General features: G+C 41.8%; 1 protein-coding gene across 7 annotated transcripts in view; it reads left to right on the top strand.

The window, feature by feature from the left end:
• The first annotated feature begins 329 nt into the window (after positions 1 to 329).
• Positions 330 to 15,048, top strand: part of ATP13A3 (ATPase 13A3) — a 96,244-nt gene continuing 81,525 nt past the window's right edge. For 4 of the 7 annotated variants that reach the window (XM_031018322.2, XM_006747462.3, XM_006747461.3 and 1 more), the window contains exons 1-2: positions 332 to 811; positions 1,564 to 1,607. The gene's annotated coding sequence lies outside the window, so the exon portion shown is untranslated. Of the gene's footprint in view, positions 812 to 1,563; positions 1,608 to 3,293; positions 3,316 to 15,048 lie in introns of those variants that run through there. The other 3 variants (XM_081831815.1, XM_081831806.1, XM_081831786.1) reach the window with 3 other exon arrangements.

Here is a 15,048-nt window from a genome sequence, read left to right as displayed (position 1 = left end):
GTCCTCAGTTTCCCTGTTCATTAAATGGGGATTTGTACTATGATCTTGTTTTTGCACGGCCAGGGTGGCAAATTCCACCTCCTCCAGGCCAAAAAAAAACCGTGCTCTGTTGGTAACCTCCCCTCCCCAGCACCCAGCTATTTTGAAAGGTCCTCTCCTCCCCTTTCTTTCCTTCGCGGGTCTAAGGGGCTGAAGGCGAGGTGGGCAGGGCCTGCCTCATGGCCCCGCCCATCTCCGCTGGCCCCGCCCCCGACGTCCCCTCTGCGCCCCTTCGCGCTCGGCGCTGGGATGAGGCAACCACGTGACCTCACATCCGGGCGCGGGAGTCCCGAGCTTGCGGCGCGCGCGCTCCCCCGCCCGTCGGCTCTCCCCGCAGCGTGATCTGGGCGCCACGGCGGAGGGGAGGGGGGTTCGCTTCGTCGCTGGCGGCTGGAGGCCGTTTCGGAGAGCAGACCGCCCCCCTCCCCTGCCCGCCTGCCCCCGCCACCCTCCCTTGTTCTCGCTCTGTCCCGGCTGCACGCCGCCGCCGCCGCCGCGGGCGCTGAGGAGGAGAGCGCGGACGCCCCTGTGCCCGGCTCGGCCGGGGCCTGGCCGCGGCGCCTCCCTCCCTTCACCCCGAGCGCAGCGCGCGGCGGCGGCGGCGGCGCCTCGAATCCGAGCGACCCGCGGCCGCTGGCGCCCGCCAAGGGCGATGGGGCTGGGCTGAGGCGAGGCGGCGGCGGCGACAGCGGCGGGCCCGGGCCCCGGCCCCCCGCGGTCCCTCGGCTGCTCCGGCCCGGAGGCCGCGGAGGAGACGGCGCAGCGGCGGCGGGTGAGTGGTTGGGTTTTCCCGGGGCGCCGGGGGGACAGGGTGAGCGGGGCGCGGAGTAGGTGGGTCGTGGTGGTGATGGTGGGGGGTTGAAGGAGGTGAAGGGTGTTGTCGGGTACCAGGTGAGCTTCTGGTCGGCTCCTTGGGCCAGAATCCCGCATCACTTCCCGGGGGAGGTGAGTGGAGTGGGGAGGGGAGCGCTAAGACCGCGGAATGTCTGCCTGGGACCGGTGAGGCGAGAAAAAGGGATCCACGTTGTGGGTGCGAAGGCCTGGTTTGGACACACTGCTTGCATTGGGACTGGGGAGTGGGATGGTGGTCCAGCCCTTTTGGAAAGTCCGGGAGATGGTGTGGTCGAAGGGCAGGACGCTTGATGTGTTTCTGCGGATGCTGCTTAAAGGCATCTTGAGTTCGTCCTTAACCTCGGAGTAGTAAGAGCTTCTTGCCATCACCGCATTTTATGGATGACTAAGTGAGGCCCAGAGAGGAAAAAGTCACTTCTTAATTGGTTAAGGCCTCTCACTTTGACTCTCTAAGTGAGGACTAGGAAAACCCCGGGTCCTCTCCTCCAGTACTTGAGTGGCCACTCTCTTTATGGCCTTTACTTCTCCCCATTGCCTTCACAGGTTTTGTGGATGTATATTTAGCGGGGTTGTGGCCGGGGGAATGGATTGGGGATTGACAATAACTCAGTTCGGGGCTTCCCAATTTGGAAAGCTTTTGTGACAGGTGTTTATCATTTCCTCTTCCCATAGATCTGACAGAAACATCCTTGGATCTTGGTGTCTGGACATAGGAGGTATGAATCACTCACGCAATTAACTCTTTTTAATCGTCAGTGTCTTAGAGCTATATTTAGTGGTTATATTAGTGCAAAATGAATGGGTATGGAGTCGTAAAACTAGAAACAGAAACTTAGGTTCCCTACATATGATTCTGAACTAAATAAGTAGAACATTTGTGTAATGACTATTTTAGCTCTATGAGTCAGGAAGTTAGAATTTTTTTTTTAAATCCAAGAAATACAGGAACGTTAAAGATGATTGCAAAATGAATACTGTTTTCTAAAGGCTTTGTTGCTAAAGTGAAGGTGTTCTGATTTCCTTGTCTTTTAAGGGGTGATTTCAGAGTTCAAAGTGCTCTGCCTTAGGTTAGATCTCAGCCTCCCTACCAGGGCACATACATTTTGTTACACAGGAGTATGCCTGGAATTCTTTTCTCAAGAGGATTGTTGCTTTGCCCAGAAGGCTACAGTTGCCAGAATAAGTGTATGTGGGTATCCCATTCTGGTTTAGCAACCCTTTTTTTTTTTATTATTATTATTTATTTGACAGAGAGAGACACAGCGAGAGAGGGGAACACAAGCAGGGGGAGTGGGAGAGGGAGAAGCAGGCTTCCCGCCAAGCAGGGAGCCCAATGCGGGGCTCTATCCCAGGACCCTGGAATCATGACCTGAGCCGAAGGCAGACGCTTAAAGACTGAGCCACCCAGGCGCCCCTAGCAACCCTTTCTTAAATGCAAATCAGTTCCTGGAAGTTCCAAATAGTACCTATTATTAATAATTGTTATGGAAGTTTACATTTGCTACTGTCCATTTGCATTATCCACTGCTAGATCAGGTGAGCCTGAGACAGCTAAGTGAGATTTTTGAACATTGTTAGAAGAACAACAAAACTTGTATTTGCTCAGGACATCGGGTAGGAAAAGTGATGATGCTGGTTACCTCCATTTATAAGTAGTATAGTTATAAATGAAAATATGAAGTAGCCGTTTATTTTGAAAATACAGTTGACAGGCTTCAATTTGATGCAGTGTTCAAATTATGTAGTAGGAGGGCTGATTTCTTTGCCCAGATCAACCAGAATGCTTTATTTGGTGTATGCTTGGTAATTAAAATTTTAATTTATAACTGATTTGAGATAAATATAATAAATTCCTACATAGATAGGAAAATAGTTTTATAGTAATTAGAACAAAACTTTGTTAAGCCTGAATGTCTTAAACATTGTCTTCTGATAAGTTTCTATGTGGTTTTGCTTATTAGATTTTAGAGCTAAAATACTTCTCTTTGTTTAGTTAGCCCTTAATAGTTCTCTTATTTAGGTAACATCAGTTTCCCACCTATGTCATATTTCAAATATGGATTCTTATATGGATAATAATTGTGTGTTGGTAGCTACAACATAATGTATTAGAAAAAGCATGGACTTGGGAAATTAGACTGGATTTTTTGACTTGATTTTTGACTTTTCGTAACTAGCTGTTTGACTTTGACCAGTGCTAATAGTTATTGAGTAAGCTTATTACATAGTAGGCTTTGGATTAAACACTTAACATGGATTATTTCATTTAAACCATATTTTACAGATGAGGAAACTTGAGGTTCAGAGATGTTAAGTTGCCCAGAGTCACACACAGCTGACTTGGTAAACCTAGAAATAGAAACTGCTTGTCACATACAGTAACAGAGAACTAAGATTCGGGCTGTCTTCTAAGTCCCTTATATTGTAAGTTGCTTAACTTCCCTGATCATCAGCGTCATCATCTTCTCATTCTTTTTTATTGAAAATGAATACTAATACTTATCTCAGAGAGTTTTGAGGATTAGCTGAGAACTTACGTCCTCCCTTTCCCCCATCTATTCCATATACTAAGTCAAGTTCTGCTTGTATAACATGGTGGTCTTGTAACCACTGTGAACATGAGGTTTTAAAATGTGAGTATATTTTATTCCCAAGATTAATAGTCCTAGGAGATGGGCCATGATCAGTGATATGGGGGCATCCTGTGAAACTTTGTCTTTATTCTGTATTTTTTCCCAGTGGTCTGGGTGATGGTGGAAATAAGAACTTTATACTTGAATGACAATGTGATGGTTGTAATTACTAAACGTCTGGGAAGACAGAAGTAGAATTTTAAAATGATCTTGATTACTTGGTTTATCTAACGCTGCATTCTGTCCACTGCTATACTTGGTAACCTAAACTAACTATATACTTAGTAAGTGGAATACTTTGTGAATGGAACATAAGTTGAATAGGAGTTAGCAGCTTATCACTTATGAAAGATAACACTCTTAAAACAATTTATAGTGGTATGCTAAAAGAAGATAAATCTAGTGCTTGACATCTACCTGATACATCAGCAGAAGGTTTGTTCCAGTGATGAAATGCATTCTGAATGTGCTGTATAGCCATCTAGTTAAATCCCCAACCCAGAGATAGCTGATGGGATTTAATCTTTGGTTTTGGGACATAGTTGTGTGAAATGAAGGTAAGTGGACTATGGAGAGAATAAATCTGTAGTCACTAAAACCATATTCTAATTATTAACCCATCTAACTAGTCCAGGAAACATGCAAGAAGCAAGGAGATAATTGTTAGAGTCTTACTTGAATTTTGTTGACTTCATATTTTGAGATAGAGAAATCAGAGGGCATTGGAATTAGAACACATCTTTTAAGATTTATGTAAAAAAGTAAAAGGTTCTGGGTTTATTTAATCTGGAGAAAAGTAGGTGATATCTGTATGGTACAATGTCCTGGACTTAATGGTAACTAGTGATTATATAAGCTATGAAACATTTGTATTAGTGGGGTGCCTGGGTGGCTCAGTTGGTTAGGCATCCAACTCTTGATTTTGGCTCAGGTTGAGCCCTTTGTTGGGCTCTCTAATTAAAAAAAAAAGTAATAAAAGAACACAAAAGATTTGTATTAGTAAGATTAAAAATAGAGGTGATGTGAAATGTCATGAATGAATGGTAATAAAAAATTATCACTTTTGTAATCGTGAGTTAAAAAATGGCATTAGTAAGGAGGGAGAAAAATGGAATGAAGGAAAGGGAGAGTTGATCAGATAATCAAATGTCTGAGAATAAGGAAAATTGAGGGTGTGGATTGCTGAAGAGTTTCCATAGAACAGTTCTCCAGAGAGAACTGTCCCAACACCGGATCTGGTAACATCTTAGACCCAAAGGCTCATAATGGGGCCTTTGTTAGGTCTGAGTAGTAAAACATTAACTCAAATAGCAAACTTTAAGGCTGCCAAATTAAAAAAAGGAGTTATGTACCACAAGGCATCTCCCCAGGGAAAGAGGCCATATAGACCTTTGAGAACAGAGCTCACAGAGACATGTTTCTTTGAAGGTACAGGTGAAGATACATCTTTTACATTCCTATCACCCAAGACAACTAATACTAGTATGAACTGAGAATGCAGTAAAAAGTAACCCTGTGTTTGGGGCGCCTGGGTGGCTCAGTTGTTAAGTGTCTGCCTTCAGCTCAGGTCATGATCCCAGGGTCCTGGGATTGAGCCCCTCCCTGCTTAGCGGGGAGCCTGCTTCTCCCACTCCCCCTGCTTGTGTTCCCTCTCTCGTTGTGTCTCTCTCTGTCAAATAAATTAAAAAAATAATAAAAATAAAGAAATCAGTCCAAAGGCCAGAGAAGTAAAATAAAATCTCAAATCTTCCTCTTAAAGATGTAGACACATTTCACTAACCAGTATTTTCTATTGTTTTATTTTTAATTTTTTATCATTTATTATTTTTTACTAACCAGTATTTTTAAATGAAAATAAGGCACATAAAATTCCATTAAATCAACCTAATTACACATATTTTTACATTTTATAATGTGACCAGGGAGAAAGAGAATGGATAACAGTAACACAGAGGATGGGGGGAATGACACACCCAGAGACAGAAAGGGAAAGACAAAAATACAAATAAGATGTACATTAGAGATACATGAGATTAACAGCTTGAGCCTTTTAGGATGCTGTTCCCAAAGATGCAAAATCATGGTATCTTTCTATGAAAAGCCTGAATACAACATTATGTCCTTACTGCCTGCTGCTCTAGTTAAAACAGGCGGCAATCCTCAGTCCTGCCCCCACACATTCTCCTCTCTCTCCACACACACACACACACACACACACACACACGATACTTGTTTTGAATATGTTAAATGTTATTAAACCAATAATTGTGTGTTACCATTTATTGAGCCTCTTATCCTCACAATTCTCTAAGGTAGCTTTTATTCCCTCCATTCGTCAAATGAAGAAACTAAGAAAGGTTAAGTGACTTGAACCCGACTACAGAGCTAATAAGTGATGAGGCTGGAGCTCAAAGTCACTTGTATATGGCTCTGAAGCCCACATTTTAACCACTGTACCATGCCCACTCCCGAGGCATCTTTGGCCACCATTACTTTTTTTTTTTTTGAAGACTGGTGTTTTTTACTGTGCTATCCCAAGAGTAATGTTAAGGTTCAGATACTTTAAATTTCATGAAAAACATCAACAACTTATATAGTTTTATTTATCTGTTTCTTTTATTTTATTTTTAAGTAAACTCTGCACCCAAGGTGGGGCTCAAACTCACAACCCCAAGATCAAGTCTCATGCTCTAGCGACTGAGCCAGCCAGGTGCCCCTATAGCTCTTTTAAAATAATGCAGATTTTACTAGCAGTAAGGAAGACATTAACTAACACTGAATATAGCTGAGTATCAATCCAGAATTCTACAAAGTACAAATGGTTCCCCAGTACTCCCAACTTTATTACCTAGCCTTTTAATTATGCTAGGTTCTTTGTGTGGTATAAAATACCCAGTGTAACCCTGGAGAGATAACAGATTTTCATAGATATCTAATTTCTTCATTATTCACATTGTGGACACTCATCATACATGCATTTAACTATACCCATTCAACTATTTGTGCTACACGAAAAAAGAAAAACAAAAAAATACTTTAAATAATGATGGCAGGATGCCTGCCTTTACATCCGTGTCCCAGAGAATGCAATGAAGACTATAAATTTGCTGTTCCTCAGCTAGTCTAAAGTCCCATTCACCTGTCAAAAGGTATCTTGCATAGCCAATTATGATCCAGCTCACCAAAAAAGTAACCTATTCTTTTTTATTTATTTATTTATTTATTTGAGAGAGAATGAGAGACAGAGAGCATGAGAGGGAGGAGGGTCAGAGGGAGAAGCAGACTCCCCGCCGAGCAGGGAGCCCGATGCGGGACTCGATCCCGGGACTCCAGGATCATGACCTGAGCTGAAGGCAGTCGCTTAACCGACTGAGCCACCCAGGCGCCCAAAAATAACCTATTCTTAAAGCTGGAGGAAAAACTGGCTGTTGGAATTGAAAAACAGTATCTCAGTTAAGAACCAGTTTTCAAACTGGTATCTTCCTAAAGGACCTTTTCAACAGTAATTTTCACTATACAGGATTTCTACCTTAAATGAGAATTTAGGCCCAAAGCCCCCACATAAAAGGTGATTTCACTTTACCCAGCTCTTTAGATTATGAAGAATTAGGAACTCAAACATTTGTCTTGTATATTAAAGTAAGTTAATTAGTAATGCATATTCATCCTATTTCACAAATGGGAAAAAGCAGAGCAACAGGGATGCTGTTAGAAGAAGGCACGCTTGGGGCGCCTGGGTGGCTCAGTCAGTTATGCGTCTGCCTTTGGCTCAGGCCGTGGTTCTGGAGTCCCGGGATCGAGCCCCACATCGGGCTCCCTGCTCAGAGGGGAGTCTGCTTCTCCCTCTCTCTCTGCTCCTCCCCGCCCCCATGCTCTCTCTCTCTCTCTCTCTCAATCACTCTCTCTCTCAAATAAATAAAATCTTTTTAAAAAAGAAGGCATGCTAGACACATATGGGAACTGTTCCATGACTTATTAAAAATGTAATAAAAGTCTGTCATGTGGGGCGCCTGGGTGGCTCAGTTGGTTAAGCATCTGCCTTTGGCCCAGGTCATGATCCCTGGGTCCTGGGATAGAGCCCCACATCAGGCACCCTGCTCAGTGGGGAGCCTGCTTCTCCCTCTCCCTTTGCCCCTCCCCCTATTCGAGCTCGCTCTCTCAAATAAATAAAATCTTAAAAAAAAAGTCTGTCATGTAATCAAAAGCAATCCTTAACATTGGTTCTCAGTAGAAAAAAGAAAAAAAACAGTGAGTTCTGAGATGAGCCATTACCAGAGTACAAAACAAAGGCAAGAGTGGAAAGAATACCCTACCGACAAAAACTGTCTAACCCCAGATCCTTTACTGGCATGCTGTTGCTTACTCTCCACACGTTTCCTTTTCTGTAAAAAGAAGGGACTAATCTATCACCTGTGACAATTCACCATTATTGTTTTCCAATCTCACACTTCCATTATTTCAGTGTCCAACTCACAAATTCCTTGTGAGGAAAATAGGTAAAAACTAAATAAAAATAGGAGTCAATTAATCTAGCTTGCTATCAGAGGTAGAACTGTCTTTCATATCACCACCCAAAAACAGTTAACAAATATTTTTATTTTTTTTCAAGATTTTATTTTTTTTAAAGATTGTATTTATTTATTTGAGTGAGAGAGAGAGAGAGCATGAAAGGGGGGAGGGCCAAGGGGAGAAGCAGACACCCCACTGAGGGGGAGCCCGATGTGGGGCTCGATCCTGGGACTCTGGGATCATGACCCAAGCCGAAGGCAGACGCTTAACTGACTGTGCCACCCAGGTGCCCCTTCAAGATTTTATTTTTAAGTAATCTCTACACCCAACCCGGAGCTCAGACTTACAACCCCAAGATCAAGAGTCACATACTCCACCAACTGAGCCAGACAGGCATCCTCAAATATTTTTATTTAAAACTTCTCAGAAGGTCTACATACATCATCAAGTTCCACATCATGTAATCGGTAAATTCTACTTTACATAGTTAACTCACTTTTCTCAGCAATTCAGTTTCTTACCTAGCTAGTAACTGAGTATCAGCAGATCATTTAAAAGCTAGATCCACAGGGAGTTAAGTGAGAGTCAGCAAAACAGACAAATTTCAATTAAGAGATTGATTATACCTCAATTCATACACATACACAAATAGACTTTAAACACAGGGTACTTTTTTTTTTTAAGATTTGATTTATTTATTTGACAGAGAGGGAACACAAGCAGGGGGAGTGGGAAAGGGAGAAGCAGGCTTCCCGCTGAGCAGGGAGCCCAATGCAGGACTCGATCCCAGGACCCTGGGATCATGACCTGAGCCGAAGGCAGACCCTTAACGACTGAGCCACCCAGGCGCCCCTGGATTGATTTCTTTAAATGTTGGTCACTGGTTCTTCAAAGACCAAAGAGTTTTCATCCATCTCTAGATTATGCCTTAACAACTTCTTTTTTTTTTTTTGTAAGATTTTATTTATTTGAGAGAGAGAGCGTGCACGTGAGCACGTGTGAGCGAGTGTGCGCACAGAGGGAGAGGGAGAAGCAGACTCCTTGCTGAGCAGAGAGCCCGACTGGACTGACGTGGGGCTCCATCCTAGAACTCTGGGATCATGACCTGAGCCTAAGGCAGACGCTTAACTCACTGAGCCACCCAGGCGCCCCAGTGCCTTAACTTCTTAAGCCATCAATTTTCTAAGCTCATTTATAATTTAGTTTCAGCTGTGATTTCCTGAAGTTTCTCTTAAAAATTTTTGCTTTACTGTTTCACCAAGCATAAGAGATGGAATCCTTATTTACATGTCAATTATAATAATGTTATTCAGTTTGCTAAGTTAAATGTAAGGTAGTGCAGGCAAGTTGCCTAATTTTGTATGGAGCACTTAAATTATTTGAAAGAATAGACTAGGGGCACCTGGGTGGCTCAGTCAGTTAAGCGTCTGCCTTCGGCTCAGGTCATGATCCCAGGATCCTGGGATCCAGCCCCGTATCAGGCTCCCTGCTCAGCGGGGAGTCTGCTTCTCCCTCTACCCCTACCTCCCCACCCCACTGGTGTGCACACAAAAATAAATAAAATCTTTAAAAAAATTTGAAAGACTAGACTAACTTAACAAATTCTCAGTTAAAATAGATTTTTATTTCATGGATCCTTTTGATATGAAAATAAGCTTTTTATAGTTATTACCACTGCCTTAGAGTTCATTGATGAATAAATTTTAGCTAACCCATGGTTGTTTTCTGTTCAGTTTTTGGTGAGAACAGAATAAAGTGTTTAATTTAGTTAGGTTCAGAAACATCTTAATGTGTTTTTTTTTCCCTGAATCCTTTCTTACCTCTGATACAGCCCATGGTGAATGACCTTTTCTCATGTTCCCTTAAAAGTTGCGGTAATTACCAATTATTTTGGTACATAAGAGTTGTGATTTTTATAGGCAGGAAGGAAGGAAGCTTGGTTAGGGCCTCTTGGTTATGCCCTCAGGACTGTGGTGGCAAATTTAACTATTCAGTATTTTTTTAGTTCCTGTATGTGCCAAGCACAGGGCTAGATGTTGGATATATGTTGATGAACGAGTTTTGCCATCTTGAAGGTAAACAGTCTAGCAGGTGAACACAGTGCTCCTGCACTGTACAAGTCCTGAAGACACCATTCACACTGTATTCTTTGGAATGTGGCCCTGTGGTGTGGGCTTTAGTGTCTCAGTTGAAAAAAGTTCAGAATCTCTATCCCATGCAAGTTAATCCATATCTTTATCTTATCAGGCAAGGCCCTTCATCATAATCTGATCCTGTCCCATGTTTTTAGCTCCATTTCTAGCTGTTCCCTAGAGGCTACCCTGTGCTCTAGCTGGTTTAACTTGTATTCGTGACATTTTCTAGGATTTCTCACCTTAGTACTTCTTTTTTTTTTTTTTAGTTTTTATTTTAATTCTGGTTAGTTAACATACAGTGTTATAATAGTTTCAGGTGTACAATATAGTGATTCAACAGTTCCATACATCATTTGGTGTTCCTCTTGGCAAGTACACTCCTTCATGCCCATCACCTCTTTAACCCATCCCCCCAGCCTCTTCCTCTCACCTCAGTACTTCGGCGTGTGGTAATTCCTCTGCTTGGATTCCATCCCTCTGTTATTTTCTTTTTGCTGCCTGTTTGCCTGATGAACTTCACACCTTTCAGGTCTTAGATCAAGGGATATAATCTCCAGCATTTAGCACAGTACTTGGCACATGTAGACAGTGACATTTTTTTTTTTTTTAAGATTTTATTTATTTATTTGAGAGAGAGAGCGCACAAGCAGGGGGAGGGAGGGGCAGAGGGAGAGGGAGAAGCAGACTCCCCACTGAGCACAGAGCCCAATGTGGGGCTCGATCCCAGGACCCTGAAATCATGACCTGAGCCGAAGGCAGACACTTAACTGAGTCACCCAGGCGCCCCAGACATTGACTTTCTAAAACATGACTTTTTACGAAATCAGAAATGGTGATAAGCCATAATGATTTCTGCTAAATGCTAATTTAATATTTACAGATTTATCCTGAATTATTAGGACACTTGGGCAACGTTGGTTTTTTTCAACTAATTTGCCTTTTCCTAAATCAAGCAATGGTGTAGAGTATATTTGAAGATCCTACCTGGCTAGGATAAGGACAGTTTTAAGTTCATTGGAGAACATGTTAGTGAGACTTTCCAGAATAATGAAAAATTGGTCATAAATGGTCTCTCAGCTGAACCGAGCTTTTCAGTCCAAGAATGGGTGACCCAAAGGATGGCAGTAGCACTAGTTCCAGCTCTCTTTGTGCCGGTAGTGCCCAGTGCTGCTGCGGTGAGAGCCCTTGAGGGCAGCCTGGGCAGGAATACTCCGAGACTGTTCCATGATGCCCACTCGCCACATCTCCTCTGTGCTTGTTTTGTTTTGTTATTTGGAGATTTATCTTCTATTTCTCAGCTTTGAGAAGTTATAATTTATTTATGTATTTTTTTTTTAAAGATTTTATTTATTTATTTAATTGACAGAGGGAGAGACAGCGAGAGAGGGAACACAAGCAGGGGGACTGGGAGAGAGAGAAGCAGGCTTCCCGCCGAGCAGGGAGCCCGATGTGGGACTCGATCCCAGGACCCGGGGATCACGACCTGAGCCGAAGTCAAATGCTCAACTGACTGAGCCATGCAGGTGCCCCTAGACTTTGCAGTGTCTTGCTAGTAAGAGGATTGTTCAATTTGCTTAATCCAGTGTATTTCTTCAATTTATATGAGCAGGGGATGCCTTTTTAAAATTTTTATTTTGGAGGGGCTCTTACCAGTTTGGGAAATGCTGCTGCAGACAATGGGAAGCTATTTAAATTTCAAGCAGAGAAATGATCATGTATGGATTATATAATGATATGAATGAGGGAGACTAGAGAGGGCATCAGGACCCTGATGGGCAGTGCCAGTGGAGATAGGGCTTGGTGAAGTGGATGTGAGAAAGGTAGAAATGATGACTAAGTGCCTCCTTGTGGATACGAAGGAGTCTAGGATGACTTCCAAAATCCTGGCATGTAATTTTAGCAAATCATAATTCATTTAAGGAGTAGAGGGAATTGTTCGTGTTAGGGGGTGGGTTTGGAAGAAAGATAAAATGAATCTATTGAATTTTAGTTGTATGTAAACATGTATGTTTGATGTTTAAATCTGTGGGTCTAAAGCTGGAGAGAGATTAGTGCCGAAAATACTGATTGACAGCTATTGGTAGCTTTCACCATAGATGGGTCAGTGGAGCCCCTCTTGGCCCTTTGTGTTGTTATAAAGAGAGAAGGCCAGAGAATATTAATAATTAAGTAGTGGGCAGAGGATGTGGAGGCTTGGGGAATATTAATAATTAAGAAGTGGGCAGAGGAAGTAAAAACTTGATTACCTGGCTGCCTGCCCCATGACCCAGGCTACTGTAATCTGAAGTATAATTTAGCAGAATTGTGGGAGGTAAAAAGGTCATTGTGGGCCATCTTGGGAACCTAGTCAGTACTTCAACTACATTTGACTTTCAAATGAATTTTTGAGAAATAGACCCTTGAAAGATGGTGCTGTCTGCGTGCTAATTCCTTAATTTGTTGGTAAGGCTTTTTGATATAAAGTCACCCCATGCTTGACTTTGTGGGAAAGTAAAAAATGCTAATTTTGGTCAAGTGAAGATTATTTTTTTTCCTGTTTTTAAAAGATGATATCGATTGAAAACTGGTAAGTAAAGTAGGAAAGGCCTGTGAAAGTGTTTTGTAAACTAAAAATCCCTGTATAAATGTCAGTTACTTTTGTCATGTTTGGCATAGTACCCAAATGCATTGTTTTTTTTTTTTTTTTTAAATCCTGGATAGTGGATTACAGAATGACCATAGGAAGTGAGAAAGTTCAGATTTCTATGATGATTGTACCATGAGTAAGGCCATTATCCTCTTCAACAGCAATTTAAATTGTGTTTTTGAAATATTTGTTGAATGCAGATGTTAAGGGCTTTGCACTTCCTTTCTATGCTGAGTCAACATGGGTAGGTTTCAAGTTGCGGAAGAGGAGTAAAAGTGGAAAGAGACAAATTCACATAATTTTAAAAAAGTGATCGAAGTGCCTATCAATTATAATTGTAAATTAGCAGGATTGCACTTTTTTTTTTAAAGATTTTATTTATTTATTTGAGAGAGAAAGAATGAGACAGAGAGAGCGTGAGAGGGAGGAGGATCAGAGGGAGAAGCAGACTCCTCGCCGAGCGGGGAGCCTGATGTGGGACTCGATCCTGGGACTCCAGGATCATGACCTGAACTGAAGGCAGTCGCTTAACCAACTGAGCCACCCAGGTGCCGAGGATTGCACTTTTTGTACAGAATAGCTTCCTAGTGATTTTGTGCTTCCTTTGTGGTCAGGTTCAGGTCTTCATAATGTCTGGAAGAATAAAATGTGAACCATAGTGTAGTACAGATGATGAGTAAAACTAATTTTGCTTTCTTGCCAGCACAATACAGTAATCCTGAAGTGAACCATGCTGAGTTAATAAAGAAAAATTATTTTGGGTTTTGCTGTTAATAAGTAAAATGAACATCTCTGGATTCTGTGTGTAACTTCTTAACATACTACTTAAGACTTAGAATATAATTTTCTGTAATGTTTTCTTCCTGCTCCCCCCCCTTCTTGACTATTCCCTACCCACCCCCACCCCTTCTCCTCCAAGCCCTTCTTCTGCACCTTGCTGCTCTGTTTGGGTACCTTCTGTGCACACGATTAATTTTTGTTTCAGAATGCAGCTACAGTGTAATCTTTTTGAATACCTTTAATCAACAATTTCAACTCAGCACTGTACTACCAACAAAGTACTCTGCTCAGCTGAAATGACACAGTACTATGAAAAGTGAGACCAACTTCAAGCAGTACATGCAAGGACCACTGCATAATGATGGTCATCTGCCAATAGCAACTATAAGGTTTTATCTAAACTCTATCCTGGTTTCTGTGCAAACATGTGGATAGTATGAGTCTCAGAATTGATGACTTGAAATTTTATTTATTATTAGTTTTTACAGTAAGCCCTACACCCAGTGTGGGGCTTGAACTTAAGCCCCCAAGTTCAAGAGCCACATGCTCCAGGCATGCTCTACGAACTGAGCCAGCCAGGTGCCCCTGAATGTTTAAATTTAAATTTTATTTATTTATTTATTTTTAATTTAAATTCAGTTAGCCAACATACAGTACATCATTAGTTTTTGGTGTAGTGTTCAGTGATTTATTAGTTGTGTATAATACCCATTGCTCATCACGTCATGTGCCCTCCTTAATGCCCATCACCCAGTTACCCCATCCCTCCCCTAAATTTTAATTTTAAATTGCTGATTGAAATGTCAAACAAGTTATTAGGAATTTGGATTAACAGTATTACATTTTAGAAAAAATAATCACTAATTTGCATTAAAATGGAAGAATCATTCATATATTACTTAACAAAAATCCTTATCTTCTAAATTTAAAAGTGTAGCTTTTATTTGGGCAGTTAAGCTCACTTACTAATTTGGGTTGTTTATACAAGCTGTTGTTAGAACTCTAGATCTGTCAATTCCTTACTGTATTAAATGCCAAACACTTTCTTTAGTGCTTGCTTTAAAACTTGTTTCAGTTAGGTTTTTCTGCTTGTAAGTACTCCTCTCTACCCCCAAAGCACAAAACTCATATTCTCTATTTCATGAGTTTGAAGAAACAGTTAATGGTAACATGTATGTATATGTACATGTGACATGGCTTTCTAATTGGGATTGTTGGATCAAAGTGTGGGAGTATTAAATTCTAATATACTGTTGGTTTTCCAAAAAGGTAGTACAGATTCACTCTCTCTCTCTTTTTTTTTTTCCTTTTCTTTTGGAGGGGGCAGTGGGGGAAAGAGAGACAATCTTAAGCAGGCTCCACATCCAGCATAGAGTTTGATGTGGGGTTCAATCTCATGACTGACCCTGAGATCATAACCTGAGCCTAAATCAAGAGTCGGACGCTTAACCAGCTGAACCACACATGTGCCCCC

Source organism: Leptonychotes weddellii, chromosome 1 (genome assembly GCF_054177405.1).
Source record: "Leptonychotes weddellii isolate Sample4059 chromosome 1, ASM5417740v2, whole genome shotgun sequence".
Classification (NCBI taxonomy): Eukaryota; Metazoa; Chordata; class Mammalia; order Carnivora; family Phocidae; genus Leptonychotes; species Leptonychotes weddellii.
This window is presented reverse-complemented; position numbering and strand designations above follow the sequence as displayed.